The sequence below is a fragment of the Chenopodium album genome, chromosome 14 (genome assembly GCF_948465745.1).
Source record: "Chenopodium album chromosome 14, dcCheAlbu1.1, whole genome shotgun sequence".
NCBI lineage: Eukaryota > Viridiplantae > Streptophyta > Magnoliopsida > Caryophyllales > Amaranthaceae > Chenopodium > Chenopodium album.
The window spans coordinates 35,415,527-35,443,219 of NC_137847.1; the positions used below are offsets into that span (position 1 = coordinate 35,415,527).

General features: G+C 35.5%; 1 long non-coding RNA gene across 4 annotated transcripts; it reads left to right on the top strand.

Annotated features, from left to right (window-relative positions):
- Window positions 1-22,617: 22,617 nt before the first annotated feature.
- Window positions 22,618-27,040, top strand: LOC145579173 (uncharacterized). Of its 4 annotated transcripts, none has more exons than XR_014099072.1 (6): window positions 22,618-23,061; window positions 23,650-23,764; window positions 24,362-24,439; window positions 25,017-25,086; window positions 25,951-26,008; window positions 26,754-27,040. It is a non-coding gene; the product is annotated as an uncharacterized LOC145579173 (long non-coding RNA). The 4 variants fall into 4 exon arrangements; XR_014099074.1 differs by lacking the exon at window positions 24,362-24,439 and adding an exon at window positions 26,536-26,618; XR_014099071.1 differs by lacking the exon at window positions 24,362-24,439.
- The last annotated feature ends 653 nt before the right edge of the window (window positions 27,041-27,693 follow it).

A 27,693-nucleotide genomic window follows, 5' to 3' on the forward strand; every position in this document is an offset into this window, starting at 1 on the left:
GCAAAAATCATCAATCAAGCATGCTTCCCCTTCTCCCTAGCAACTAATCTACTCACTAATCATGGTGAAATTAAGGAACAAAATAAATTCAATCAAATTCATATTCATTTAAAGCTCAATCAAAACAAAATCAATCAATCAACAAATTCTAGAGCAAGGAATGTAATCTCAATCAAAATTCAAGAAATAAGAAAGAATTGCATTAAAAGTAAATCAAAGGAAAGAAATCTTACAAACTTTCATTGAATTGAAGAAGGAATTTCAAGATCAAATTGAAATCTAGGATCAAATTCAAGTACAAACAAGTAAATCTTAAGCTTCTCTCTCTACTTTCTCTCTCTACTATTTCTGGAAAATTACATCTCAAGTACAAAAGTTACATCGTCATAAAAAAGAAAGTCAAAAGCTATAAATAGAAAAATCGAGCGAAGGGGGCTGCACAGGGCCGTGCGCACGCACAAACCAGCTGCGCGCGTGCACAGCTGGGTCTGCGTGCACGCACCCCTATGCCGCGTGCGCGCACCCCTGCGTGGTGCACGAGGTCTTGGCTCCTTCGCTTGCTTGATCAAACTCCGCGCTCCCGAGCATCCCCATCATCAGTGCACTCGAGATGATGCCCGCGAACAAGGCAGTCCCAAAATGAGCAAATTGACTTGATTATTCACCTACAAAACACAAATAAAATAAAGAGAGAAAGCATAACAAAATAAAACTAAAACTAAAACTATGAATTATCAACTAAAAATATGAAAAACTCGTAAAAACTAATCGAGAACCAAAGTGAATTATATAAAAAAGGAAAATCAAATAAAACTAAGAGAATTATATGAATATTATGAAAGAAAATGAATCTAAATCTTATTCTTTTGAGCGCCATAAACGACGCTCATCAAATTCCCCCAAGGTAAAATTTTGCTCGTCCTCGAGAAAAACAAAATCAAACCCAAGGGAAAATGATGACACTATTCAAGCAAAGAAAGAAACAAGAAAACTAGAGAAGATGAGAATATACACTAACTCACTTTCGTAGGAATCACGGTCAATTTTAGCAACTAAAGACAAACCATTTAAACCCCTAGATCGCTCTAGAGGACGAGTGATGCTCTCGTAAAGGTTTCCAAAGAGGTTAACCTATAACTCTTTTTATTAAAAGGGAGGCAAAGCATAAGAAAAGAAAAGAGAAAGTTTAAAACCTTGAAAAGAAAATAAATGCTTATACAATGGACTTTTGCACATGATCAAAGCACGAAGGATATTAAACTTTCTAAAACAATAATGGTAAGCACGTTCTAAGATATCGAGGGTTGATTGAAACATAGGGCATGCTAGGCGTAGAGAACTAATGAGGCGCAATCCACTTTCATCCCAACCAATCTAACCGCGTTCTCCCTAATGGCTTCAAATCTTCCCTTAGTAAGCGTCTCTATGGTTCCTCGAAGGAACCGGAAAAGAATAGAATTTGAGGGTTCTCGACATCTTGACCTTGCATCCCTTTTCCTTAGGCTTTAACTCATAATGCCCTCCCTCGGTATATGACTCAACCACTAGGTCGAAAGGACTTTCCCAAAGGTTGTAACGTAAGGCAAAAGGTTAGGGGTAGGCTTAAAATTTAGAATTTGGTGGTACACCTAGGTTATGAAGCAAAGATTAGCCACACCTCGAAACCAAAACCAAGAAGTCACCAAACAAAAACAAACTAATACCCCCAAGCTTATTCAAAGCTATATCCACAAGCATATATACAAAAAGCGTAAACGCTTCTCCCCCAAGCTAGAAGGAAGCATTGTCCTCAATGCATGAAAAGGGAAAAGAATCACATCAAACTGTTTTTTGAATTTCTCATTTTCACTCTTTTTTTATTAATTTTATTTTATCAAAGCAATTGTCCTCGCCTCTTTTAACTTTGGACGGCTTTTTCGATTTTGCATTTATTATGTCCTTGCCTTTTCTAACTTTGGACGGCTTTTTCATTTTTGCATTTGCCATTATTCACAATATATATAAAAGATGAGCTTGCTTACAAATAAAACCAATATCCAACCTTTAGACCACAAACTCCAAAAACATGACCATTTGCTTCACAAAAACTAAGAATGGAACAAAAAGAAACAAAAAGGCTCAAAGTTCTAAAGATGTGGCTTGAAAAGAAGGGGAAAGGCTCAAATGGTTAGCAAGATGGCAAATGTAAACCCAATGAACTAAAAAGAAAGAAGAAAATCCTAGAAATGAAAAATTACCACCCCGAAAAATTGCCTTTGTCCTTCCTAGTTGGTTCGGTCTCGTTTTTGAGAATTATGAGTCAAGATTCAAGATTAGGTATGCAAAGGCGAAGGATCCACGCCGCACAATCAAAAATGATGAAGGCTTGAAAAAGAAAAATCCTCACACGGTTGTAGCAAAAACTTACTAAAGTTGTCAAATCTACCAAAGGAAGCAACTCCGTCTTACCACAAACCCAAAAGAATCCGGCTTCAAGGCCCCAAAAGGTCTAAACTGCTACCTTAGCATACCCTATCCTAGAGTCAACCAAAGATACTCTCAAACCGTGAAAACCATTGTATTTAGGAAGAAAAATAGCTAATGTGCAAGTTCAAGTGGTACTAAGTCCAAAGTAAAAGCAAAAAGATGAAGAAAGAAAAGCAATGCCTCAAAAACATTTCATTCATATACACAAAAACAAGTTTTGTTTGTTTTTTTCGTTTTTTTTTTTTGTGTTTTTTTTTTAAAGAAAATAAAAGGACTAAAAACAAAATAAAGAGAACAAGGGATAAAAATAAAACAAAAGAATAAGAGAAAAGGAAAACATGAAGAAAAAGAGAAAAGGAAAACATGAAGAAAGAAAAAAACCAAAAGAAAAGGAAAAAGAAGAAAAGGGAAATGAAATGAAAAATAGAAAAGTAAAGGAAAAGTAGAAAGCAATAAGGAAGTAATGCTAACACACATAAATCCCAATCAACAAACAAGTGAACATTCGGCCACAACGCCAATGTTCCCAAACACACTAGGGTGTTAAAAAGCAAACAACCTCGAACCATTCAACTTCTCCTAGAACTAATCCTAGACTAAGCAACCAAGAAAAGAAAAAGAAAAGAAATAGAAAGATCTCACTAGGCGCCAAAGCTATTGCACATTAAACAAGGCGAAAGAGCACCTCTATGAATCGTCGAAATTCAAAGCATAAGCAGTAGAGCAAGGTGAGAAATAAAAAACTATATACAAAGAAAATTTTAGTAACTTCAATACAAAAAGAAAAGAAGAAAAGAGAAAATAAAATGCATGAAAATAAAGAAAAAGCAAGTAATAATAGCAGCAAGAATCAGAATCATCAGACTAAAGTAGTATCAGGAGACAAGAAATTAGACATTCATCATCAGGAATCATCATAACAGAGGCACAGAGAAACTCAGCGGATAGCGATCAGCGAAACAAGCAACAAAACCAATAACCGGGCAGAGAAATCAGCAGAAATACAGCATCATCATCATAAAACCAAAAGACACAGAGATCAACACCAGAAGCATAGAAGACCAGGAATGAACTACAAAAGCAATGGGGGAAACGGTGAAGCACAGAAACAAATGACATAAAGTACCCCCAAGCTTAAACTAGACTACCCCCCTAACTCTAAACCTAAAGACATATAAGCAACAGAGAAACAACATATAAAGCACATAAGAAGGGGGGTAGCCATGGTAGTATCACTCCGCACTATTGTAGGGGGTAGAATGAGAGCTCCCTTCACCGGTCTCCATCATATGACTAGAGCTAGCCATCTCGCTCATGTACATGAGAGCCTTACCCCTAATCTACCTTCCCTCCTAGCTCTATCAACCTCAAAATAATGAGACCAATCATCTAAGACCGGCTCACCTGACCTACCCCACCTTCCAAAAGTCTCGGGGTCCGGAAAGGGCGAAGGATTAGCCGAATCATATGTATAATCACAACCACCGGGCCGCCGATAGTCATAAGTGGTCGGGGTGGTGCCTATGATAGAACTAGGGTGAACATGAGGGCCCTCCCAATAAGGGTAGCAAGGCCGAGGACCAACGGTAGGATCAAAAGGCTCCCATTGAGGGATAGGTCCTTATTGGACCGGGAGATACGGGTAATTCACATAGGGCTAGATCTCCCCCCTCCGAACATGCAAATCGTACAATTGATTTGTATGATAGTCATAACCAAGATTAGGGGTTTGCATAGAAGGCATAGAATATAACACATTAGAAATAGAATCAAGCATAGCATTAATGGTTGACAAATCAAAAGTAGAAGGATTAGGAGAGGGGGAAGGAATAGGCGTACCTTCCGGTTGAGGAGTAGGGGTAGGAGTAGGAGTGTGAACATTCAATGAGAAGGCATTAGTTGAGCGGCCTCTTGTATGGTTCGTCCTTCGTCGAATAGAAGGATCAATATCTCGCACCGGAGGCCTCCAAGACAAGGAATCTTTCTCTTTTGGTCGGGTAGTTGCCTCTTTGCATGGGATTAAGAACCATTCTTTAATCCGAGAAACTTTCCAAATGAAAACATCATCCTTTCTAGTACGATCGAGAAGCTTTTGGTTCACAAGGGCGGAGATGTTGAGGAAGTGAGAAGAAGATTTTTCTCGAGGATCGATAATTGGGGGAAGCTCATTTAACAAAGTCTTATAGTCGTCATTAATGCAAAGAGCTAGGATAGAAATCATCCCTCCCAATTGGATGCTCACAGATAGGCTAACCCCCATCACGGATATCCAAGAATCGATTGATCAAATGCTCCGTGAAATCCACTAGCTCAATCTCAAAGTCGTTTTGGTTGTCTATCCATAACCAACAAAGCTCCTCTCAGGAGATAGCTCCCAAAGAGTCCTTGGATCAAAGAGCATAAGTGAGGAGACGGTTGAAATACCGCATAGCCGGATGAATCATGGAAGCGGTCTTGGAATTTTGAGGCTCATACTTTCCTTCCTCCGAGATACTTCTCCACAAACGTTGCTCATTATATCCATGGTCATTTGCCATTCTACTATGTGCCGGATAGATACAATGATCCGCGTCCTCGGCCCATGGAAACTTGAAGTATGAACATAGTTGAGAATCCGTCAATGAGTGATCATGATTGAAAAGTAGGAAAGTCAAAATCCTTGAGGAATCGTCACCCGGTTCTCGGACTACTTCAAGAGAAGAAAGAAATTCATAGGTCACCCTAGCATAAGTAGGGGCGCTCAAATCCAAGAACTCTAAAAGACCAAGGCCCTTTGCAAGAAGCCGAACATCCTCATCTATGCCGAGAAAATGTAGGTCGTTATCTACCTCTCCCTAGAGCCAAACTTAATTTGTAAACACTCGACCAACCCTAGTACAAGTATATGGTAAGTCAAGGGTCAAACCCAAAGGAATGAGTAGGAACGATGCTATAGCCTATGTCAAGCTAATTCGAAGAATATAAATGGTTGTGGTTGGTAACTAAGATGTCAAAAAGCTAAACAAATCGAAGAATTCAATATGCTAAACACTAAGGATATTGGTTCCACATGCAAGCTCAATGATTATGCTAATTTATAGATCACTCAATTGATTCAACATCACAAGGGTCAAACAATAGTTGCAATCAAAGGAATCTAAAAGCTATCTCCTATAAGCCAAGCTAGGGTTCACTATGAATGGCTAACAAGGAAAATCACAATCAAATTCAATCAATTAAAGCAATTCTCAAATCAAGGGTTCATGTCATTGAAATTTGCAATGCAATCTAGATTAATCTTATAGGTTGATCACTCCTAGTTTAATTAATCACATGCACAACTATGTCAACCAATTTAATTGCAACATTCAAATCAATTTAGCATCATCAACTAGCAAAAATCATTAATCAAGGATGCTTCCCCTTCTCCCTAGCAACTAATCTACTCACTAATCATGGTGAAATTAAGGAACAAAATAAATTCAATCAAATTCATATTCATTTAAAGCTCAATCAAAACAAAATCAATCAATCAACAAATTCTAGAGCAAGGAATGTAATCTCAATCAAAATTCAAGAAATAAGAAAGAATTGCATTAAAAGTAAATCAAAGGAAAGAAATCTTACAAACTTTCATTGAATTGAAGAAGGAATTTCAAGATCAAATTGAAATCTAGGATCAAATTCAAGTACAAACAAGTAAATCTTAAGCTTCTCTCTCTACTTTCTCTCTCTACTATTTCTGGAAAATTATATCTCAAGTACAAAAGTTAAATCGTCATAAAAAAGAAAGTCAAAAGCTATAAATAGAAAAATCGAGCGAAGGGGGCTGCACAGGGCCGTGCGCACGCACAAACCAGCCGCGCGCGTGCACAGCTGGGTCTGCGTGCACGCACCACTATGCCGCGTGCGCGCACCCCTGCGTGGTGCACGAGGTCTTGGCTCCTTCGCTTGCTTGATCAAACTCCGCGTTCCCGAGCATCCCCATCATCAGTGCACTCGAGATGATGCCCGCGAACAAGGCAGTCCCAAAATGAGCAAATTGACTTGATTATTCACCTACAAAACACAAATAAAACAAAGAGAGAAAGCATAACAAAATAAAACTAAAACTAAAAATATGAATTATCAACTAAAAATATGAAAAACTCGTAAAAACTAATCGAGAACCAAAGTGAATTATAAAAAAAATGGAAAATCAAATAAAACTAAGAGAATTATATGAAAATGATGAAAGAAAATAAAGAAAATGAATCTAAATCTTATTCTTTTGAGCGCCATAAACGACGCTCATCAGTAGGTCAGCGTTTGTGGCCTTTGTTGCGTAATTCCGAGCAAGCAAGCCAGCCTCTGCCGTAGCTGGTGCACACACACCAACCCAGCTGTGCGCACGCACCAGCCGCAGAAGCTATCCCCCCCTTTTCGTGCTCCTTTCGTTCCCAAACCCCCCTTATTCACTCCTTTCTCATACCCCGACTTCCCCTTCATTCCTTTACTCTTTATCTCCCATAAAACCCTTTCAATTCCTTTGCAAATTCAAGCAAATTCATCCTTTTATTTTCAATTCATCACAAAATTACATTAACCTCAATCAAATCTTTCACAAATTAAAAAAAAAAAAGAAAAAATCTGAAATTTCGAAAAATTTGGGCTAAATTTTTAATTTTGGGATTTTGTTTTGGTGTTTGAAACTTGACTTTGGGTGTTCTAATTGTTCTATATTCTTTAATTGTGCAATTTTCAAGTGATTTAGAGCTTCATTGAGGTATAATTTCTCGCTTTCTAGTCATCTTCTTCCTCATTTTTGAAGCTTGAAACCCTTGTTTTTGCTTTCATGGTAGAACTTCATTGTTGGTTATTTTAGCTTATAATTTGTGTTGAATGATGTTATTGGATGTTATATTGAAGCTTTTTCATGATGAATTTGTATACCTTGCTTGAACCCTTGATTCACCATTGTTGGTCATTTTCTCTCTCATGGGTATTCTATATGATAGTTTCATTTCTTTGATAATTCAATGTTTTGGGATTAATTCGCTCATAATGATTCATGATTTGGTCTCTTGTGTCCAATTTTTCCTTTACTTCATGACTAGTTTCTTCAAGCTTATGTCTCAATATTCATAGCATAGTTCATGTGTGATCATTTCTTGTTTCATTTTTGAATAAATAATGTTTGTGCTTGACTTTAGAGCAATTTCTTTTGAATCATCTTGAACAATGATAATTGTAAATGAATTGCTCATGAATTTCTTTGCTTCTTGTAGATGGCCCTAATCCGTCATAAGAAGCGTGCTAGATCAAGTTCAAGCAATGCTAGACACGTTGTTCCACCTCCTCCCGAGGTGGTAGAAACATACGACATTGAATTCTCTAAGGAATTACATTGGGATCGGTTCAAGCAACTATCCAAGCGGAAGCTCAAGTCAACAAGATTCTACGATCAAACAACAACCAAGCTACTTGGAATTGATGATGACGTTCTCTACCTAGCTAAGAAGCTCGGTCTCCTAGAGTTCTTGGATTTGAGCGCCCCTACCTAGCTAGGGTGACGTATGAGTTTCTATCATCCCTTGAAGTGGTCCGAGAGTCAAGTGGTGAATTTTCAAGAACTTTGACCTTTCAACTTTTCAACAATGATCATCGGTTGTCGGAGTCACAACTTTGTTCCTACTTCCGGTTTCTTTGGGCCGTCATGAAGGCCATCTTGTCTATCCGGCCAATGGTAAAATGACTAGCGATCATGGATATGATGAACTCAAGTGGTGGCGGCGTATCTCCGATGAAAGGAAATATGAGCCTCAAACTTCCAAGTCCGTCCAAGTCCGCATCAATCGTTCATCCGGCTATGAGATACTTTTCACCTATGCCCTATGTTCTAAGGACTCTTTGGGAGCTATTTCCCGTGAGGAACTTTGTTGGCTATGGATTGCCGACTAAAAGTCACATGAGATCGAGCTTGTAGATTTCACTCAACATTTGATCAACCGATTTTTAGACATCCGAGATGGTGTTTCGCTTTCGGGGAGCATCCAAATTGAAGGCAAGATCTCTATCCTCGCTCTTTGCCTCAATGATTCATATAAAGATTTGCTATGCGAGCTCCCTCCGATAGTCGACCCTCGGGAGAGGAAGCCTTCTCATTTCCTCAATGTTTATGCCCTTGTAAACCAAAAATTCCTTGATCATACCAAGAAGCATAATATTTTCATATGGAAGGTGTCCCAAGTGAAGGATTGGTTCTTGATTCCGAGTAAAAAGGCTACAAACCGTAAGACAAAGACGAATCTTTGACTTGGAGACCTCCAAGATGCAACATCGACCCCTCTCTTCGAAAGAAGACTAATCATACAAGAACCGCCTCCAATGATTCTCTCTCGATGGATTTCCAAGCTTTACCCCCGGTTGAACGGGGAGGTACTCCTATCCCTCCTTCTACTTCTTCTTTTACATTTGATTTATCTACTATTCATGCCAAGTTAGATTCAATCACTAATGTCTTGTTTTCCATGCCTTTGGGGCGTGATTCTTCTCTTGGCTATGATTTACATGCTAATCAATTGTATGACTATCATGTGAGGAGGGGGGAGATTGAACCTTACTTGAACTACCCATACCTCCCGGTCCAGCAAGGACCTATCCCTCAATGGGAACCCTTTGACCCTATCGTGGGTCCTAGACCTTGTTACCCCTATGGGAGGGTCATCATATCCCTCCTAGTGCTATCATGGGCACCACTCCGGCCAATTACGACTATAAGCGGCCCGGTGGATGCAATTATACATATGATCCCACGAACCCTATGCCTTTCCCGAACCCCGAGACTTTTGGTAGGTGGGGATTATCGGGAGAGGCAGTTTTGGATGATTGGTCTCATTTCTTTGAGATAGACCATGCTAAGAGGGAGAGGAGGTTAAAGGGGAAAGCTCCTATAGAGGTGAGTGAGATGGCTAGCTCGGTTCATGTCTTAGAGACCGGTGAGGGGAGTTTTCATTCTACCCCTTACCATAGTGCGGAGTGAGACTATTGTGGCTACCCCCCCTTTCTTATGTGCTTTATATGATGTTCTTTTTTGCATATATGTTATTAGGTTTAGAGTTTGGGGGGTAGTTCATTCTGAGCTTGGGGGTGATTTATGTTGTTTGTGTGCTTCACTGTTTCCCTCCTTGCTTTTGTAGTTCACTCTTGGTCTCTTTTGCTACTGGTATTGATCTCTTTGTATCTCTTGCTTCTCTGGTGATGTTGATGATGTATTTCTGCTGATTTCTCTGTCCAGTTCTTGGTATTGCTGTTTGTTTTGTTGATCGCTGTCTGCTGTGTATCTCTGCTTATTTATGATTATGCTTCTTGATTATGATTGTTTGATATCTTGTCTCCTGACTCTGCTTCCATCTGATGATTCTGTTTCCTAATTTTGTTACTTGACCCTATTCCTGATGTTATCATATATTGCTTTTTCATTCTTTGCATACAGTTTCCCTTTTATATTTTTCTTTTCTTTTGTATTGAAGTTACTAACAATTTTCTTTGTATATAGTCTATTTTCTTTCTCACCTTGCTTCGTCGCTTATGCTTTGGATATTGATGCTTCATTAAGGTGCTCTTTCACTTTTTTTGATGTAGCATAGCTTCGACGCCTGGTGAGATCCTTCTAATCTTCTTCCTTTTATTTTCTTTTCTTGGATGCTTAGTTTAGGTTTAGATTAGGAGAAGTTGAACGGTTCGAGGATGTTTGCTTTCTAACACCTTAGTGTGTTTGGGAACATTGGCGTTGTAGCCGAATGTTCACTTGTTTGTTGATTGGGATATATGTGTTAGCTTACTTCCTTGATGCTTTCTACTTCTCTTTTTCTTTTCCATCTTTCTTCTTTATTTCTTTTCTTTTTCTTCTTCTTGTAGATATTTCCTTTTTGTTTTCCTTTTTCTTTCTACTTCTTTATCTCTTTTCTCTTACATTTCTTTTTGCATTTTGCTTTCGTATGTTTTACTTTTACATCTTACCTTTGAAAAAAAAAAGAGGTTTTGTACATAAAAATAAAATGTTTTTGAGGCATTGCTTTTCTTTCTTCATGTTTTGCTTTTGCTTTGGACTTAGTACCACTTGGACTTGCACATTGGCTATCATTCTTCCTAAAAACAATGGTTTGCACGGTTTGAGAGTATCTTTGGTTGATTCTAGGATAGTGTATGTTAAGGTAGTCGTTTAGAACTATTGGGACCTTAAAGCCGGATTCTTTTGTTTTTGAAAACTCGCAATTGTTCCCCTTTGGTGAATTTGAAGCTTTTAGTGAGTTTTTGCTTCAACCATGTGAGGTTTCATTGTTTTTCAAGCCTTCTACAATCACTTGCATGAGCGGCATGGATCCTTGACTATTGCGAACCTAATCTTGAATCTTGACTCATAATTCTCAAACGCGAGATCAAACTATCTAGGGAAGACAAAGGCATCTTTTCGGGGTGGTAATTTTTCTTTTCTAGGTTAATCTTCTTTATTTTTAGTTCTTGGGTTTACATTTGCCTACTTGCTAACCATTTGAGTCGTTTCCCTTCTTTTCAAGCCACATCTTTAGAACTTTGAGCCTTTTGTTTCTTTTTGTTCCATTTTTGGTTTTTGTGAAGCAAATGATCATGTTCTTGGAGATCATGGTATATGAGTTTGGATATTGGTTCTTATTCGTAAGCAAGCTTGTGTTTTGTATTTCTTGTGAATAATGGCAAGTGAATAAATGAAAAAGCCATCCATAGTTAAAAAGGCGAGGACAATGAATAAAGTGGAAAATGAAAAATTGAAAAACAAAATATGAGAAAAAGAAAAGCAAATTCAAAAAGCTTTGGCAAAAATTGAAAAAAAAAAATTAAGAAATGAAAAGGTTCAAAAACATTTTGATGTAAATTGTTCTCCCTATTTTAAGCATTGAGGATAATGCTTTGTTCAAGCTTGGGGGGAAGCGTTTTACGCTTTTTGTATATATGATTGTGGTTATAGCTTTGAATAAGCTTGGGGGTGTTAGTTTGTTTTTGTTTGGTGACTACTTGGTTTTGGTGTTGAGATTTGGCCAATCTTTGCTTCACAACTTAGGTGTACCACCAAATTCTAAATTTTAAGCCTACCCACAACCTTTTGCCCTTACGTTACAACCTTTGGGAAAGCCTTTTTGACCTATTGGTTGAGTCATATACCGAGGGAGGGCATTATGAGTTAAAGCCTAAGGAAAGGGGATGCAAAGTCAAGATGTCGAGAAAACCTCAAATCTATTGTTTTTCCGGTTCCTTCGAGGAACTATAGAGATGCTTGCTAAAAGAAGATTTGAAGCCAATTGGGAAAATGTGCTAAAATTGTTTTTTGATGAAGGTGAATTGCGTTTGGTAGTTCTCTATACTTAGCATGTCCTATGTTTCAATCAACCCTCGATATCTTAGAACGTGCTTACCATTGCTGTTTTAGAAAGTTTAATATCCTCTCGTGTTTTGATCATGTGCAAAAGTCCATTGTATAAGCACCTCTTTTCTTTTCAAGGTTTTAATTTTCTCTTTTCTCCTCTTATGCTTTGCCTCCTTTTAATAAAGAGTTATGGGTTAATCTCTTAGGAAACCTTTACGAGAGCATCACTCGTCCTTTAGGGTGATCTAGGGGTTTAAATGGCTTGTCTTTAGTTGCTAAAATTGACCGTGATTCCTACGAAAGTGAGTTAGTGTACATTCTTCTATTCTCTAGTCTTTCTTGTTTCTTGCTTACCTAAATAATGTCATCATTTTCCTTTAAGTTTGATTTTTGTTTTGCTCGAGGATGAGCAAAAGTCTAGCTTGGGGGAATTTGATGAGTGTCATTTATGGCACTCTTAGGCTAGTTTTCTTTATAGTTTTACTCTCATTTTTAGTCCTTTTGCCGTGTTTTTATATAATAATTCTTGCTTTGCGTGTTTGTGTGTAAGTTTAGAGAAATTCATGCTTTTAATGGTTTTCTTGTCATTTTGTTCATTTCTCGGCTATTTCTCTCCCTTCTTTGTTTCCTTGACTTGTTTTGTAGGTGTGTTGAGTTTCCCGAGGTTTGATCACCAAGGAGAAAGCTCGAGCGCATTCAAGAAATTTGATGGAGCTAAGTTCGGGATTCCAAATATGCAATTCAAGCTAGCTCCGCAAGCTCGAGGGCCTTGGAAGTAATGCTTTGTCTTGAGGCATTCAAGTGCTTGGAGGATAAAGGAGCTGCCCTTCTCACGAGCATCGCCTCGAGTGCACCAATGATAGGGATGCTCGGGAGTGCGGAGATTGATCGAGCAAGCGAAGGAGGCAAGGCCACGAGCACCAAGCAGGGGTACGTGCGCGCGGCACAGGGGGTGCGTGCGTGCAGACCAAGTTGTGTGCGCGCGCGGCTTGGGTGGTGCGCACGCACTGCCTGTCTCGACCCCCTTCGCTCGATTCTTCTATTTATACCCTTAGACTTTTCCTTTTTAGGGGGACGACTTATTTTGTACTTGACATTTTTATTTTCCAGATTTAGAAGAGAGAGAAAGTAGAGAGAGAAGCTTAAGATTACTTAATTGTACTTGAATTTGATCTTTGATTTCAACTTGATCTTGGATTTCTTCTTCTCATCAATGAAAGTTTCTGACTTGTGAGATTTCTTTCCTTTGAATTTCCTTTTATTGCAATTTCCTTTAATTCTTGAATGTTTGATTTGAATTTCATTCTTTGCTTTAGAATTTGTTGAGTGATTGAATTCCTTCTTGATTAAACTTGAAATGAACATGATTTGTGATTGAATTTGTTTTGTTTTTCAATTTCACCATGATTAGTGAGTAGATTAGTTGCTAGGGAGAAGGGGAAGCATGCTTGATTGATGATTTTTGCTAGTTGATGATCCTTGATTGATTGAATTGTTGCAATTAAATTGGTTAACATAGTTGTGCATGTGATTAATTAGACTAGGAGTGATCAACCTATAAGATTAATCTAGATTGCATTGCAAATTTCAATGACATGAACCCTAGATTTAAGAATTGCTTTAATTGATTGAATTTGATTGTGATTTTCCTAGTCAACCATTTATAGTGAACCCCAGCTTGGCTTATAGGAGATAGCTCTTGAATTCCTTTGGTTGTAACTATTGTTTGTCCTTTGTAATGTTTAAATTGATTGAGTGATTCTTCAATTAGCATAATCATTGAGCTTGCATGTGGAACAAATATCCCTAGTGTTTAGTATATTGAATTTCTCGATTTATCTAGCTTTCTCGATACCTTAGTTACCAACCCTATCTTTCTACAATCTTCGAAGTAGCTTGACCTAGGCTATAGCTTGCACCTACTCATTCCTTTGGCTTCGACCCTTGACTTACCATATACTCGTATTAGGTTGGTCGAGTGTTTACAAATTTTGTTTAGCTCTAGGAAAGGGTAGAAAACGACCTACTTTTCTCTACGTCAGTGTTTCTCCTTTTTGGGCATTAAGTGCATTCTAAATGCATTAAAGGCCGAGTGGAGTGAGCTTAGTAGCATGTGAGCAGCTCTTTCATCTTTCATTGGCATACCATGAAACGCCATATGCTTGAAGAGCTTTGTCATTCGGAGCACCAGATGAGGTTGAAGGGGCATTCCGGGCTTGAGTCTAGCACTCACTACTAGAAATAGGCTAATTTTCGACGGACCGTTATTTCCGTCGTTAAATTTGAATTTTGCGAGGAAATTAAATTTGTCGCAGAAATCCATCGGAAAACTGAATATTCCGTCGCAAAGATTAGTTTCCGACCGATATTAATTCCATCGGAAATAATATTAAAAAGGGGGGGGGGGGGGTTTAGAGTTTAGGGTCTTATTTTTTTGAAACATAAAAAGGGGGAAGAGAGAGAACGAAAGAAAGGGAGAAAGAGAAAGAGGGAGGGAAACCAAAGTCATCGTCGCCCATCGTCGATCTGCCGCCGCCGCATTCTTCCTCGTGGTTTTGTCGGCCGCCGGTGGGTAAGTGTAGTGAATTTTGTTTTTTTTTAATTAAAATTTTTCGATAAACCCTAACCACCGCCACCACCTTGTCAACAGCCACCAGTGGGCTCTCACCTCTACCACCTGCCGTTCACAGGCCGTCGCTCGGTATTTTTTTTAATTGCGTATTTCTTTTTGTTTAAACCCTAACCACCACCACCGCCACCTACAACTCCCTCCTTTTCTCCGTCGTTGTTGCAACCAAAACAACCACCACCTTCATCCTCCCGCCGTTTTGCCGCCGGTAAGTGTTGGCCTTTTTGTTTGTTTTTTTTTTTTTTTTTTTTTGAATAAAAATTGACATTTTAAACCCTAAATAAGTTTAATTATAATTATTTGTAGGATTTGTACATTTACTTGCTTTGAATCTCAATAAAAAGTGCAGATCTAGAGGTTAGTGACATTATAAACCCTAAAAATTCTTAGTTTAGTTTATATTTGGCATGTTAGCGACTTAGATATATGTTAGTTTATTATTGTTTTTATTTTATGTTTAAATATGTTTTAATATTTGAAATGAATGTGTTGATTATGATATGTTAATTTAGTTTGGTTTAATTTATTATAATAACTAGCTCTTTACCAAATATTTTTAAATCAAATAACTAGCTCTTTACCAAATATTATGATATGTGTTGATTATGATATGTTAGTTTAGTTTGGTTTAGTTTAATTTTATATTTTTAAATCAAATAAAAAGCTCTTTAGCAAATCCATATCTCTTAGAATGCACTTAATATGTTGAAAATAATGACCCTCCTCATCCATACTGAAAAAAATAACTCAATGACATACAAGCAATGTTATAGTATGAAATTTCATAATATTGTTACAAAAAACTCTTTGTTTCTCTTGACATATTTCAAGTCTCTTATTTTTATAGCTTAATTTTTTTTTTGTTCCTTTTCAATCGTCATCCTCGCTATAGAAAAATTTTACATAGAATTTAGAGATATATACTTTTGAATTTTTTTTTTTTTTTTTTTGGGGGAGCTTAGGTAGTGATGGTAAAAAATCTTTGGTCCACACTTGGTATCTCTCTTTGGCTTAGAAAACCCTCTTCCGGTGGCTTTATCTTCATGTTTGAGAGCGACTTAGTCACGTCAAACACAAGTCCATCATAATTGCCATTGAGACTCTTAGTGACTTTCACGTTAACAATGTCCTCAAGTGCTTGGAGGAACATGTCCGGAAAATAGGAGGAGAACTTTTCCTTCCATTCTTCCAGGATGGAATTAGCCATTAGTTGTGAGACTTTCTTGAAATCAAAAGACCATGCATCATAAGCTTCATCACTCATGATTCCCTTCGAGTAGAAGCTTGGAATGGGAGTATCAAGAATGTACTCCATGGAACAATTCCAAAGAGTTTTCCGAAGTTCCTCTTCTCATTCCTTGAAGTTTACAAAATTTGGGCAAAATAGTAACTTCTCCGGGAGTTCCGGGCACATGTAGTTGTTGTCATTGATATTAGTTGCAGACATGTTTCTATAATTGAAAGAATTTGAAATGAAAAACCATTCATAAAACCAATAAGTTTGAAATTTAAAGCATACATGCAAATTTTCAAGCTTATTAAGCGTTTTATCCACACATGTAATTTGTCCCCTTTTAAGTGAGAATAAAACGATTCCAAGACTCCAAAAATCAAAACGTGATTAAGCATGCTTTGGCTTGTCTTAATACTTAATATTTTAAAGTAAGCAATCTAATTGCTAATAGCTCTAAGCTATTCTTGGTTTGATAAAACGTCACATCTAATGCTTTCACGACGTTTTATCTCCATTGCCACGACATCTAAGGACTCCAGACTAATATCATTAAGTTTAACCAAAATCAACTCGTATACCTTACGCTCCTAGGAAAGTAGTGATGTCTTGCTTTGTCATAGCCCATCACTATTCTCATGCTTTGGCCGAGAGATATGCTCAAGGCTTCGAACCTCGGTTTGCGTGCTTGTGCCTTGGATTTAATTTCGATTTTGTGTGTGACATAATAAATATTAATTCTAAATTATTTTTAGAACTAATATTGAGCAAAATGAAAATAAAACAAGTCCAAATTAAATAAATTCAATTTTAGAGCACAAACCAAAATTAATTCAAAAACCAAAAATTATTTTGGCTCCACTTGATGCTACAAAAATTGAAGGCTATTCTCACAATTAATTTAACCAACATAATTTAATAATGAAATTTGACAAAATAGGTTGAAAAATAAACTCAATCATCCAATGAAAACTTTATCCAACACTAACTTGTGCAAATTTGAATATTGTAATCTTCTAATATGAAGAACAATAATAATCCAAGCACAAGTTTGAACATTTAAGATTTTAATCAACTAAAAAATGATTTAAACCAAAAATTAGTTCATTATGGAATTTAGAAAGTCAAGATCCAACCAAATAAACAATTAAATATTGAATCTTTAACATTTTAAGGGCTTCAAAAATGCATTTTTACATCAAGTATTCACACTCCAAGCAATTATTTTGCAAACACTACCACAAAAATATGAATACAGGACACCTAAAACAAGCAATATAGAACGCCTTTGAGGCGTTCTTCTGAGGGGGTGCCTTATAATGTCTACATAACGCCTCTTTGAGGCATTCTATATCTAACACAATAATAATAATAATAATAATAACAACAACAACAACAATAATAATAATAATAATAATAATAATAATAATAATAATAATAATAATAATAATAATAATAATAATAATAATAATAATAATAATAATAATAATAATAAGGCACTTCATATATCTTAGATAGGCGGTTCATATTCCCAGTACAAAGTAAATAAAAAACAAGGAAAAGAGAGTTGTCATATTAGGATAGGCGTTCTAATAAAAAGAGAACGCCTATCATAGATAGGCGCTTTCTTTTCCTAATACATTTAATAATAATAATAATAATAATAATAACAATAACAATAACAATAACAATAACAATAATAATAATAATAAGAAGAAGAAGAACAATAAGAATAAGAACAATAATAATAATAATAATAATAATAATAATAATAATAATAATAATAATAATAATAGTAATAGTAATAATAATAATAGTAGTAGTAGTAGCAGTAGCAGCAGCAGCAGCAGCAGCAGCAGCAGCAGCAGCAGCAGCAGCAGCAACAACAACAACAACAACAACAACAACAACAACAACAACAATAATAATAATAATAATAATAAGAATAGCGGTGGAAAATTTATTATGCAAAATTAAAATTAAAATACGACCAACATTATACTCTGCTCTGCACTGCCTTAAAGTTCAAAAGAACAAGGCCGCATTTAGCAATCTATTGGAGCCGCATTTGGCCCAAGTGAGAATTTGGAAGGGAGTAGGAATTAGTAATGGCAAAATTATAAATATGAGTTTTATTTTTAAAAGGAGAGTATAAATAGCTTAAAACCTCAAGATTTTTCCACACAAGTTACATAATTGTCAGATTTCACAAAAACGTTAAGAGGTTTTCTCTTTATTTTCTCTCTCCTTTTCCTCCTTATTTTTCCTTTCTTTTTCTTCTTCTTTTTCCCTATTTTTTTCCCACGCACTTTCTCCCTCCTTCTTCCTTGTCACGCACGGCCAGCACCACCGGTGCCACCACCACTACCGGCGGCAGCAGCAAAGCCGGCAGCCCAGCCGGACAGCGCCTCCCTCTCTCCTCCTTCTCTATCTCTCTTTTCGGTTTGTGTAAAAAAATAAACTTCTTTTATCCTAAAATTAATTCTATTGATTTATGGTTTTAAAGGCATGATTTTTATTATGTTTTGGTATTGATTTTGAGATTTTGATGTTGCTAATTTATTAATATAAATTTCAGATTTTCTTTAATCAAAAACCCCAAATTGTAAACCCTAAAAATTGGGGATTTTGTATAATTGGTTAGGGATTAAGGCTAGGTTGTTGTTATTGATTAATTCATGGTCTAATCATGTTTTTGATGAGTTTAAAGCCTTCAATTTAATGTTGAAATTTAATTATACACACTACTTTTTAATTATTGAGTTAGGGTTTGATTACCCATGAAAGGGAAAAAGGTTTTAATGATTTATATATGATTTCCTAGTCTAAAAGTGGTGTTTTATACTAAATAAATATTCTGGAATTTTATTTAAGTCATGAAAACTAAGTCTTTTTGAAAGAATTTGAAGTACCCACTTAAAGGAAAGGTTTTATGGCTTTTATGGTTTTTACTTCATTAAAAGGAGTTGATTAGTATGGTTTAAATAGTATGATAGTTGTTGGAAATTTGTGAGAATAGTGGATTAATTATAGTTATGTATTTTTAATTGTAGGAAGTTTCGAGCTAGGTGATTTCTAGCGAGTGTGCCTGAGTTAAGGCGTTATTCAAGGTACGTATGTGCACAGTAATATTTGTGTATGCGTAGTATCATGCTAGGATTGTGAATTGTGATTGAAGTGATGAATTAGTAGCATGTTTGGTTGATTTTATGCTTGGAATTGATGTTGGTTGAACAAGAATTATTATGCAAGCATGTGAATATGATATTTGAAGCATGATACAAGTTGAATATATGTGAATCATGGAAGTATGTTTTATTATTGAGTATCAAGGAAGCATGAAATTAATAAGTGTAGACACCTAAAGATGTCTCCCCAAAACAAAATCCGATGATGAACAACCTTTCACCGCCATTATTGGTCGGGTTGAGTACTTAACCTTTGGAGTACTTAAATCCATATTCATTCTGAATACATTTCATAAACCAACCCAATTCCTAACCCATTTCCCCAAACCATAACTTATTTTCCTCTTTTCGTGCCTTTAAACCCAAAATAATTCATTTCGTGTCCCTTAAAATCATTCATTTCGTGTCCTTTTATAAAAACGTTTAGACCAGTTTAATTTGGTCCATAATCTGGGTCCAATAATTGAATAGTTGGATGGGGTTGAAAAGATCTTTCTAACAATATATTATGAGCCCAAATCCGAGTTATAATGGATAAGTTATGGTCAAAATACTAAACTGAGCCTAAACCGAACCTAAGCCCACCTTACCTACGACCCAATGATCATGTGGAGGGTCCAAAGGATTTAATCCCATTCCTAAACCAATTAAGATTAATTAGAAGTTTCTATAAGTTTCTAAAAGATCTTAATTATCCTTTATGAACAGATAAGATTAAAGAGTTTGAAATTGAATGAAACTCCTCTTTTTGAAAGTCCTAATTCTATTCGAATTGAAAGACGTTCAAAGATAGTCAGATATGATTTTCTTGACTCATAGTTTTTATCTAAATCTTAGATGGTTGGATATCTCTTGAAATTATATTTTCAATGATATATTATAATATTAATTCCGAGCTATAACGAAAAAGATATAAAAGAAATACGAAACTCTATCCAAAACTAACACCGTCCCACTATTTTGGCCATATCTTTTATTTTAAAAATTATTTTAATCTGATTTTATTTGTTTAGAAAGTAGACTTCAAGAGCTTTCCAACGACATATTATTTATCTTATTCCGATTTCTGGATCAAAAGATATGATAAAAACAAAAACCCCAAAAACTGCTGCCTATCGCAAGAGTTTTATTCCGATTCGAATTCGGATCTTTTCTTAATTCTTCGACCCTTCTTTTATCTGTATAAATAGAAGTCATATCACTTCTTTTTCAGTCATCAACAAGCTTGATCACAAAATCATTCTCTTCTCCCTCTTTAGCTTAAACACTAGTCTCCCTATTCTTTCATAATACTTCCCATAAGCATTCCAAGTAGTCCATACAATACCCGAAGTTCTATACTTAAAACAAGGCGTGAAAGATATAATTAACTAAGGGTTTGGAACAAATCAACTCTACTTTTTATTTAATTTAATTTCCATTAGATTTGTATATTTATTGAAGTTACTAACAGTTTATTCATGATGTAGCAATTCAAGGAAACGCGGAAAGTGAGTGATTAATTCACTTAATTACTCTTATTATTTTTATTGCTAGCATCATGATTAGGTTTATTTATATTTGATTTGACTAACGATATTATTGTTGAATTGCTTCCAATATCAATGTTTATTCTATTGTTATTATTGATCACCATATTGCATGTTTAAAGGGAATATGTAATTGAAAATCACGCCTAATAAGATAATTTGGACGACCGGTTTAGGTTCCTTTTTAATCTTGTTGTTTAATCAAGTGATCACGAATATTTTAGAATTATGTGTTGCATTAATATTCAACCAATTTAGTCTAATGTTAGTTTGGAGCAAATTGAATATTTGTTTGCATGCCTTTAAGATTGCAAGAAATACTTTTCACAATAAGAATCGAGTAGAGGCCAATACGGGCGAATGTGGCTCCATGACTCACTTTGTACCATCATCCCCGATCCTCCTTTTGTGGTTCCGAACCATATGGAGGAGTTAGTAATCTCATGGATTATGAATGGGGTGTAACCTTCACGGGTCAATCGTTGTTGCCTATCGTTGTCCCTTTATTCGTGGTTGCCTTTTATGATCCGTGAACGGTTTACAAGTTCCTTAAAAACTTGTTGGCGGCTCCCTACTTTATTTGTCCCTAATCGTATACGTCAATTCCCACTTCCTATGAGTGCCAAGCATATTCACAACATGCTTTACATAGGCGCGCTTCAAACGACGCCTACAATAAGCAAGGCTTATGTATTGTTAAAAGAGCTATAAATAGAATTATTGAACATGATTCATGAATTTTATTCTCACCCACTTATTATTAGTGTTGAGTCTAGGAAGTTTGTTTATTTATTTGCTCTCAAAAGTAAGTTGAGATTGAGTCAACAAAGTTTATTAGTGCATTCTATGCACCAAGGTAGCAATTGTGCAATTTTGTGCACAAAACTAGACAAGGAACCTTAATTAAAATAAATAGTATATACTCACTAAGTAATTCAAGAATTAATTGGAAGAATGTGTTGATTATTGGTATGGTTATTCTTGATTGATTGTTGGAGTCTTCACATGTTAAATTGATAAATCACGTAAAGTGTAAGAGGATACGCACCAAAACTCTTGGAACGTATATACCTTGAGTATGAACATATGGGGGAGTTATGAGGTTTTATATTTAACCATAGCTTCTACAGGAGTACAGGACGCTGTACTTTCTTTTATTATTATTTATGCGCTGGAATTCCGTCACCAGGGTGTGACATAGTAGGTGTCAATTGGGGGTGGCTCCCTAATTGGAAGCTCCATTTTTAATGGGCTATTGTTAAGAAAGGAAACCCGTTCGATGCGTAATCCAAAGCTATTATTTAATAACTAATATTGCTAGTTATGAGTCAAAGGTAAGTTGACTGTGATTGTATGGCAAGCATGTTTTATTATTATTCTTATTGATAGGATATTCATGTTAGTGTGGTGCATATGTACTCAGCTTTTGCTGATTCGTACTTTTATGTGTTATGTTTGTTGATCATGTTTAGGTGCGAACGAATATGATTCGATATTCCGCAATATAGTACCTAAAAACCTATAACGAGTAATGCAAACTAGAGGTATTATATTATATATAGATTTAAAAAAAAAAAATAAAAAAAAGGACCTATGGGTTGTTTGGTGCCCATGCCAAGCATATGGGCTATGCGGTGCCTGGAGTGCCGTGCCGTGGGCTAGGATGTGCCCATTGGTGGCTCGACATGCACGACCCGTTTGAATGCAGGCACGACACGGCCCACCATAAGGCATGGCCCGCGACGGCACGATACCCTGTACATAACTGTTAGAGGTGATTATTTGGCGAGTCTGGCCAAGTCGAAGCAAAAAAATTAGCACACTTCTCGGGCCGGGCCGAGTCGTGCCAAGCTTCGAGCCGGAATTTTTGTGCCAAACCCGCCCAAAATGATCGAGTCGTGCGGGTTCTTTAGGCCATTTTAGAGTATGGCCAAAAAAATAAACTGAAAATGCATTTCCAAACCCGCCCAAAATGTGAACAGGCCCTAAGGCTCCCTTTTATTAATCTATAAACCTTATAAAAAATGCAAAACGAAATTACTGTTCCTTATGAACAGTGCAATGGTGCTATTACAAAGACACCCCTACTTTTAATGAATTGCCAGAAATGCCCTTACTTAACTTTGTGCATTTGCTTGCCATCTGTAATGGAGAATACAGCTGTTCTTCATGCCTTTGTTTGACTGCCAGCTAAAGACCTAAGGTAGGTTGATGCTTGGCTGCTCTTTCTCATTCCTCATTACTCAACTTTCCTCTTCACTGACTTCCTTCACTCTCCTCTCTCTTTTTAATTAATTAATTACTTTTCTCAAATTCGATTGAAAAATCGAACTATTTCTTGTTGAAGGAGTGGTGATGAAACTCTTTAAGGATTTTTGTCCTTTTGATTTTGACCTGAGAAAAGGAAAATGAGGAGAGAAGATGCGATGAACAGGGCGGAGGTAATGGTGGTGGCAGAGTTTCTGGAATCAATTTGACGAAGCTCATTTATTGATGTTCAATTTCTGCGAATTATATCGGCTGATTCGTTGATTGTCGTTGCTTTCATCCTTATTTTGGATTAATCAATATAGTAGTTGCAAAATTTGTGAGCGGGAGGTTGTTGATTCTATTGCCGAAGATTTGTACCGGATCATCGATGTCTCAAAATTACATAGGTTTGATTTGATTCGATTTTTAATATTGAGTTGATATTGTAATCTCACTTGAGTATTCAGTTTCGTAACTATTTTTAGAGGATAATTTTTGGTTTGATTTTTTTATTAAGAAGGCTTTGTTGCGGATTGCAATTTGCATAAGAGGTTCGCCTTAAATCATTATATTCTTTGATTTGTCGTTTCAAATGTTATTTGCAGAAGAATATATGAAAGTTCTTTTGATTTGTCGATTGGGCTGTTTCTGCGCTTTGTAGTCGAGTTTATTCTTGCAGATTTTTGGACGTTTGATTTTTGTAGTCGCATTTATTCTTGCAGATTTTTGTTATTCCGTAACCTAGAAAAATTTGAAGTCTTCTTGTTGCTTTGTTTATCACAATCAATAATAATCAACTTGTGGACTTTGTTTTTGTATTGTTCAATTTCAGATTTTTATTATTTGGTTGCTCTTGTAGGTTTTGGCTTAGTTCATCCTTTGTGATGGGAGGCTATTTAATTAAATCAATTGCTGAAGAATAATATCGGCTTATTTGACTGGTTTTAATTTTTTGTTTGTTTTCCCGAATAATCTTGTCTGGTTTGTTGTTTCAGGGCTGCTGTAGCAAATGCGGAGGTTTGTTTATGTGGATTATACATGACTATAAATATATTTAAAAGAGTTCTTAATGGTTAAGGCCTCAGCAAACCAGCAGTTAAGAATTGGGTGGTAAGTGATCCCATCCATCGCTAATTTTGTTCTAATATTCAACTAATTGATGTAATTAATTGGTGTAGTAGCTTATTTTGTCAAATCATGGCTAATCTCGAAATAATGAGCTATATTGCTGTTTCCTTTTCTAAATATCTCGAAATAATCTCTTCCCTCTCTCTCACAAAGTTAGTACTGTATTTTAGGGGTAATGTGTTTTTCCCCCTCATTAAATTTGATTCATTCTTTGCTATATAACAATGCTATTCAGCTGACATGCTTACTTATATTTCCAAATGCTTTGTTTTTTTTGCTAGAGTGAACTATTGTGTACCAATTTCACGGTATAGAGTTCATCACTCTTATACCCCTTTTGTTTTCTATTTTTTTGCTGGATTATTTATGGGTCTTGTGTATATGGTCATGCCCACGAATAACAGGTTTGTGTCTTTTTCTTATGAATGCCACTTTGAGGATTACATCAACTTAAATTTGTTTACATATTCATAATTATTAATGTTAATGGTCACAACTCATGATCACTTCCAAAGGCCTGGACTCCTGTTCTGTGACACCTCTGTTTGAACTTTGAATCATTTCATCTTTCTTGTTTAGGTCCATTCGCCTTTTAAGCATTAATCTCTATTAATTGGTGCCTGTTTGGATCTTTAATTCAACCCCACCAAATTTAAGGTATTAGTCTTATAAGTTTTCAGGATATTAACTTTATTTGACTCTTAATTTCACTTATTTTACGTTATTTGGGTGTTTTAGATGTTAAAAAAAAATTAATTTTTGATTTATTTTGCTCAGTGTTGATTTTGCTCAGTGTTAATTTTGCTCAGTGTTGATTTAATTACTGTCAAAATGTGAACCACCCCGCCTTTTCTCTTTTATTTTTCTTCTCCAAATTCTATGAATTTCGACAATACTTCCAACTTTCTTGTCAAAATTCCCCGATTTCATGTTCTGAAACCTTTTTTTTTTTTTTGAGTAGCATTTTCTGAAACCCTTTAGTTTCCCTTAGATTTTGTAATTTAGGTGTATCTTTAATGCCCCACTGATTAGTATGATGGCTCAGTTGCTTAAATTGATCCAATTTGGTTTAATTAAGTAGATTTATTAAGTTTGGTTTGGTTTGGTTTTTGAGGTAGCCATTTTTGAAAGTTTTTTGGATTGAATTTAAGTTTAAAATTGATCAAAATTTTCAGTGCTTGATAAATTTGGATTTGGGTGTGATCATTTGTTGATAATTTTTCATGCTTTTTAGGGTGTTGGAAGTGTGAGAAGCTAATCTATTGACTGAATTGAGAAGTAAGAAGCTGATTATGTGTGTAAAGGTGAGCAATTTCTCAACTTTATAGAAAAATATTCTGTTTCTTTGTAATTTGGATTTTACTAGAAAATAGTGGTTAGGTTGCTAGATTTATTGCTTACTTTGTTCGATCTATGTAATTTACTTAGGTTTTATGATATTGTTGCTTTAATCGATTAAGTGATAGTTGAAAAGCTATTTGATGGGACAAAGATAGAAAGAGAGAAAAAAAAAAGAAAAAGAAAGAAAGAAAGAAGGATTTTACCATGCATTAGTAAATTATTTTATAGATTGTAGCCAATAAATATACCAACCAGTTTAATGTTAAATGATGAAGGTTTGGGTAGTTTGAGCATAATATGGAATAAGTCACTGTTGTTCAGCAGCTATTAGGAAGAATAAAGACAATATACCATCCATTTTGTTTCTCTTTTTTGCTCATTTAATCTTTACTTGATTTTATTACTACTTAATCCTTTTAACTTCAAAAAAGTTTAAGTAGATTCTGAAAGCAATTGTGCTTTTAATTAATCACGACCCATCACAGTGAATGTGGATCATTTGATGCTGCCATCACCATAAGGAACATTAATATCCATATTTAGTTTATTTTGATGTTGATATGAGATTCATTTGGTTGGGGACTTCCAAATAATATCTTGTATATAGAGTCTTCTATTTTAATAAGATTAAGTGATCAATTGTTTCTAAAATGCTTTCAATACTATCTGCAGTCTAGCTTGATGTCCTCTACATCCTTTTGGTAAATTGCTTTTTATGAGTTTGTGATTTGCCTCCGTTTCTTGTAATTTTGCAGGTTGTAAATATATTTTTGTTTAAAAATTTGTTATAGTGGATTGAATTGATTTTTTGATGATGCCCTCTTTAGGTCCAACTACAGTCAGTGTTGGTATTACTGGACTCTTCGGAAGCAAGGGTTTCTCTTGGTTATCTCTTACTCCTTAAATTTGCTTTGGGTTTTATATTTTAATGCTTATTTTTCTATCAATTATGTGCATTTTTGTATTAGTCGTTTTTGGACATTTAGCTAAATCTAAATTATGGAATAAACTTGATCGTATTCTACATTCAAAAAATAAACCCAAAATTGGGGCTAACAAACAATCCAAATCAAATAAGGCTTGTCTATGGTAGTATCAGTTTATATCTATGGAAATCAAGAGGATGTGAAAGAAAGAGCTAGCACATGGTAATAGCAGTTTATATTTATGAAAATCAAGAGGTTTGAATTTCGACTGTTTTATAACTGTCAAAGGTTTTCTTTGAGTTTTGATCTGATGAAAAGCTGCTATTAGTGGGTAGATACTTGGAAAACACTAACTAGCTTTTATCGTTTTCCATGATTACCTTCCGTTGCCTTTATTCATTACTTTCTGAAGCTTTATTAAATTAGTTTATAATCTGTTTTCTTGGAGAATGAAGATAATGATTACGTGCTTGCTTGTAAAATCAGTTGGGGACGGTGGGTAATAAACGCTTCGACAATTACAAGATGAAAAAGATGAAGAGGAAAGGTTTCAAGTAGACTTGAAGAAAGTTGTACACAGTTCTTTTCATTTACCATTTGTTAACTTGCTTTGATGCTATTTTTAAATTGATTTGTTGAAATTTTTATGCTGGTTTTGTTTTATTTGCTCACAGTTTTAATGAATTAAAGTGTGATGAATGCAGCGATGAAGGTGGCATTGATGAGAAGAAGAGATGTAGTTGAGAAGGATGGCAATCCAGCCGAAAGCTATGCTGATTTTTTGGTTATGATTTTATGACATCTAACAATTGCAAAAATAGCAATTAAGATTTTTCCTTTGCATGGTTAGATCTTTGCCTAATTTCCTTTTTTTTCGGTTGCATATTTTCTCTAATTATTCAGTTATTGAATCTTCATCTTTTAATCAATTTTATGTAATATATATCGACTTATTATTTGTCAAATTAAATTATGATGATACTAAGATTATTGCCCCTGGTGATGCTGATTCTGTTTCATGCTTTGGAAGTCAAAAATATGAGTTGTTGCTATTATATGTATATGGATGAACTCTAGAGCTTGAACTTGGATTGATTTTTGAATGTCTGGTTTATTAGTGCTAGCAATTTCTTGGATCGTAGAGTTAAGCTATTAATCAATTATTGAGTAGAGTCAAGTGATTGAATGCCCTGGTTTCCATCAGTTCACTACCTAGGTTATCTTGGGTTCAAGGCTCCTGTCCCCCTCTCCCTGGACATTATTCCTCACCTTCTATAGGCCACCTTAATATAGGGATTCAGTGAGAGGGTGATTGTGCACCTGATCTGGAAAAACAGTATCAAATACTGCATAGTTTGTTCACTTGTGCTGATTTTACTTCATGTGATTGATTTGTCCCAGAAAAAAAACTATGTTTGTACTCAGCAGCTTCATTAGAATTTTAACTTTTGATCTAACAATTGATAGGTTTTATATATACTCAAGCTTTTTTATGACATACATTGCAATTTCTTCTAAAAATTGAATATTTGCCAAACCAATAAGCTAACTGATAAGGAAAGAAATAGTCCCTTAGTGACAATTAGTACTGTAGACACCCATTTGTGTCTCCCCAAAACAAAACCCAGTGATGAATACCTTTTG